At 42.1% G+C, this 5,249-nt stretch overlaps 1 protein-coding gene across 1 annotated transcript in view; it reads left to right on the top strand.

The window, feature by feature from the left end:
* Positions 1 to 5,249, top strand: part of pmvk (phosphomevalonate kinase) — a gene marked incomplete at its 5' end in the record, with an annotated part of 29,959 nt that overhangs the window by 23,882 nt on the left and 828 nt on the right.

Here is a 5,249-nt window from a genome sequence, read left to right as displayed (position 1 = left end):
GACAGACGTGTCCTCTTTACGGACAGACGTGTCCTCTTTACGGACAGACGTGTCCTCTTTATGGACAGATGTGTTCTCTTTACGAACAGACGTGTTCTCTTTACTAACAGACATGTTCCCTTTACGAATAGAAGTGTTCTATTTACGGACCGACGTGTTCTTTTTACAAACAGACGTGTTCAATACAGTTTATTTATATAGCACCAAGTCACACCAGAAGTTGTCTCAGGGCACTGAACAGAACATTAATTTATAAAATATGTCATCAGAGACTTTCATATTTAAAAATAATAATTTAACATTATTTATCTGAGGAGCAGCTTTGAGTTTAACTCCATCACTGAACTCTCATCTTGAACAAGCATGAAGACGACAGTGGAAAGAAAAAACTCCCTCATGAGGAAGAAACCTTTAGCAGAACCAGGATCAGGACAAGAGGACCATCTGCTTCGACCGTACGGGTTTGGTACTGGTTCTACACCTCAGTGAACCTTCACCTCTAGAAGCCTCAACTGAGCTGTGTGAAAACTTCCTCCATTTCTTTTCTGAAAAAGTTGCAAACACCCGGGCACTCATTTCTCCACCTGCTCATGATCCGTCCATCCCATCTCATTGTGTTGCTGTTCTTGACCACTTCGAGCCCATCTCTCTGTCTTCCCTGGAGCAGGTCATGTGCGGCATGAAGCCATCTGGCTCCCCTTTTGACATCGTCCCCCCTCGACTCCTGAAGGAGCTTCTTCCTGTTCTGGGCCCTCCTGTTCTTGGCATTGTGAACAGCAGCTTAGCCTCAGGTGTGGTGCCAATAACTTGTAAACATGCTGCTGTCCAACCTCTCCTGAAAAAACCTAGCCTTGACCCCTCAGTCATGTCCAACTTCCGGCCTGTCTCCAGACTCCCATTTGTCGCTAAACTACTGGAAAAAATAGTGGAGTCCCAGCTGAAATGCTTTCTAGAGGATAATGCCATCTTAGAGCTATTCCAGTCTGGCTTTAAACCTCTCCACAGCACTGAAACTGCTCTTCTCAAGGTTTTTAACGACATTCTCCTATTCACAGACGCTGGTGATTCTGTGCTCCTTCTCTTACTGGACCTCACATCTGCCTTTGATACAATCGACCACGAGATCCTCATTGCGAGGTTAGAGCAGTGGGTGGGCATCACTGGGTCAGCCCTCGAATGGTTTAGATCTTACCTCGCTGACAGGTCCTTTTGTGTCTCCATCAAAGATTTTAGTTCAGCCTTGGCAGCGCTTAAATGGGGGGTACCGCAAGGTTCCATCCTTGGTCCTCTTTTATTTTCTTTATACCTGCTGCCACTAGGTGATATTTTCAGGAAACATAACATACCTTTTCATTTCTACGCCGACGACTGCCAAATCTACTTCCCCCTCAGACTCAACGGTACTCGCTCTATTCAACCGTTACTGGACTGCCTGGCTGACATCAGAGATTGGATGCCTTTAAATTTCTTGAGTTTCAACGAGAAGAAATCTGAAGTTATGCTGTTTCCTCCCAATGACACAATCACCAACCACTGCATCGACCTATCCGTTCTGTCACCGTTAGTGAAACAAAGAGTCACTAATCTAGGAGTGATACTTGACCCTTCTCTGAAACTCAACAATCATGTAAATATGATTGTTAAATCCTGCTTTTTCCAGCTGAGGCGACTGTCTAAGCTGAAGCCCATATTGTCCAGAAATAAGCTGGAGACAGTAATTCATGCATTCATTACATCCAGGCTCGACTATTGCAACTCACTCCTTTTTGGTATCAGTCAGACCTCCATAGCTAGACTCCAACTGGTCCAAAATGCAGCAGCCCGGTTTTTGACCAGCAAAAGCAAAAGAGAGCACATTACTCCTGTTTTGGCCTCCCTACACTGGCTTCCGGTTCACCTTCGAATCAAATTCAAAATACTCTTGTATGTCTATAAATCACTAAACAGCTCTGCCCCCTCCTATCTTACTGATCTGCTCCAGCCGTATGTCCCACCACGTTCTCTCAGATCAGCAGACCAGTTGCTCCTAACAGTCCCAGGAACCCGTCTCAAGCGCAGAGGTGACAGGGCCTTCTCTGTTGCAGGACTAAGACTTTGGAATGAGTTACCTCTGCTCGTTAGACAGGCCCCCTCCCTCACAGTTTTTAAATCTCGCTTAAAAACACACTTTTATTCCCTGGCTTTCTGCACTGTGTGATCTGTGCTGAGTCTGTGTGCATCACACTGTGTTGGTCATGTTGCAGTTGTTGTTGTTATCCATTAGTTTTTGTCGGTTTCTACTTTTTGGTGTCCTGTTATGTAATCTGTTGCTATGTGCTTGTTCTGTTTGTCCCTGTACAGCACTTTGGTGTGCTTTGTCACTGTTTAAAGTGCTATATAAATAAATTGATATGGTATGGTATGGTATGGTATGGTATGGTATGGTATGGTATGGTATGGTATGGTATGGTAGGAATAGTTACACAATGGCAGGTCAAGAATCACATGTTAAGATAGAAATTGTATCAAATGAAAAATATTCAATTTTAACAATTCATTTAAGGAAATGAGGTCAATTTGTCCTCTAGTAGTCTAAGTCTATAGCAGCATAACAAGCTGACCCTAACTATAGGATTTATCAAAAAGGAAAGTCTTAATCCCAGTCTTCAAACTGGATAATGTGTCAGTCTCACGGACAGAAACTGGAAGTTGGTTCCACAAGAGAGGAGCCTGAGAACTGAAAGATCTTCCTCCCATTCTGCTTTTGGGAACTCTAGGAACCATAAGTAAACCTGCAGTCTGAGAGTGAAGTGCTCTGTTAGGAAAATATGGAACAATAAGATCTGTAATATAAGATGGAGCTAGGTTGTTGAGAGCTTTGTAAGTTAGGAGTAAGATTTTAAATTTGATTCTGGACTTGACAGAGAGCTTTTATTCTGTCAAATGTTCTGTTTGATGTTCTCTTGTTCTGTCAGATGTTCTGTTTGATGTTCTTTTTTGGCAGCACGTCGGCTCAGTGGTTAGCACTGTTGCTTCACAGCAAGAAGGTCCTGGGTTCAATCTCCAGTTGGATCTGGGGTCTTTCTGTGTGGAGTTTGAATGTTCTTCTCATGCTTGTGTGGGTTTTCTCCAGGTACTCCTGTTTCCTCCCACTGACCAAAAACATGCCTGTTAGGCTGCCTTCAGGCCTCCTTTGCAAAAGAGATCTGTGATCTCAGTGGGCTTTGCCTGGTTAAATAAAGGTTAATAATAATAAAATAATGTTATATTGTTCTGTCAGACATTCTGTTTGATGTTCTGTCAGATGTTCTGTGTGAATTTATCTTGTTCTGTCACATGTTTTGTTGTTCTGGTACATCTTCTGTTTGATGTTCTCTTGTTCTGTCAGATATTCTGTTGTTCTGTTTGATGTTCTGTTTGATGTTCTCTTGTTCTTTCAGAAGTTCTGTTGTTCTGTTAGATGTTCTGTTTGATGTTCTCTTGTTCTGTCAGATGTTCTGTTGTTTTGTCAGATTTTTTAAAATGTTCTCTTGTTCTTTCAGAAGTTCTGTTGTTCTGTCAGATGATCTGTTTGATGTTCTCTTGTTCTGTCAGGTGTTCTGATTATCTCTTGTTCTGTCCTTCACCACTTGCTCTCGCCGAGATTGGATGCTTCTCCCCTCCCTCTCCGCTTTGCTGCTCTGTCTGTGAAACTGCTTCTGAGCCTCTCTTGCATCTTCCGAACCATAATTATGTGCTTTTCAGTTGGTCCCTCAACTCAATTTACAACATTTCTTCAAGAGAAGACAGGCTTTAGGCAAGCCGATTTGTCCTGTTGGCACGCAGCTGGATATCTCATCGACTGGAAGACTTCATGATGTGTCTATCTCTGCTGCCATCTGTGGATTTTAAGGATGCATATTTAATTGGATTTACGATAACTGGTTCCTGCTTTTTTTGGATTCGGCTGGTTGCTGGTTTTATCTACAATCAAGGAAGTCGTCTGCAGCAAATTTGGACCCGATCACACTGCTTGCCTTTATGATGGCTTGGTTCATGTCTCGAGTACCCACACTCAAATGCTTTGGGCTGAATGGATCAGATCTTTTACTCAGTCACGTTCCATCGGTGTGGCCATGTAATTTGGACATTTCTGAACCGAGTGGACCAACACAGACTCAAGGTAGATGTCATTAAGTTCTGCCTGTCCCCAAAACAACTGTGTGTTTATCCAAGTTGGCTCCCCTTGGCTGGCCTTGAAGGCCATCTTATCTGAATTCACCTGGAGAACATGTGATCTGACGCTCACCACCCCCTCCCTGAGGAATTTCCAACTGATAACCAGATGGAACCAGCTGAATAAACTCTGTGTCATCATTTCAGGATTCTTGGATTCTCATAGACGTTATTCTTGGCCATTCCTCGACATCCCTTGAGAATGTTTATGAATCTCACTGGAGGGCATTGGCTGATTATTACATCCTTATCAGAACTCACAGTGACCTCGAGAGCATCTATGATCATTGCTGACCGCTCTCATCTCCTCTGTCTGCAGAATGTCTACGTCACTATGTGCTTGTTTGTGCGAGGTGTTTTTTTAATATTAGAGGTTTTTTTCTCAGGCAGGAAAAAAAATGTCTGATAGGAATTTTTTTCACCTCCAACTCCTACATGTGCCCAGTTAACCACTTTTTACTGTCTGTCCAAACAGGTCTCACTTGTAAATGAGTCTTTGAGGCTCAATGTGATTTATCTGTTTAAATAAAGGTTGAATGAATGTCAGATCTAAAATGTTGCGTTTGATGTTCTCTGGTTCTGTCAGATGTTCTGTTTGATTTTCTCTTATGTCAAATGTTCTTTTTGATGTTCTCTTGTTCTTTCAGAAGTTCTGTTAGATGTTCTGTTTGATGTTCTCTTGTTCTGTGAGGTGTTCTGATTGATTTATTGTTCTGTCGGATCTAAAATGTTGTGTTTGATCTCTTGTTTTGTCAGATTTTCTGTTGTTTTGTCTGATGTTCTGTTATATGTTCTGTTTGATGTTTTCTTGTTCTGTCGGATCTTCTATTGTTCTTTCAAATGTTGTTTTTGATGTTCTCTTGTTCTGTCAGATGTTCTGTTGTTCTGGTAGATCTTCTGTTTGAAGTTCTGTTGTTCTGATATTATCTTGTTCTGTCAGATATTCTCTTGTTCTTTCAGATGTTCTCTTGTTCTGTCAGATGTTCTGTTGTTCTGTCAGATGTTCTGTTGTTCTGTTAGGTGTTCTCTTGTTTTGTCTGATGTTCTGTTTGATG

This window comes from Nematolebias whitei, chromosome 5, assembly GCF_014905685.2.
Source record: "Nematolebias whitei isolate Nwh7 chromosome 5, NemWhi1, whole genome shotgun sequence".
In the NCBI taxonomy this organism is placed as follows: Eukaryota; Metazoa; Chordata; class Actinopteri; order Cyprinodontiformes; family Rivulidae; genus Nematolebias; species Nematolebias whitei.
Note: the sequence above shows the minus strand (reverse complement) of the source record. Positions and strands in the feature narration are given on the sequence as shown.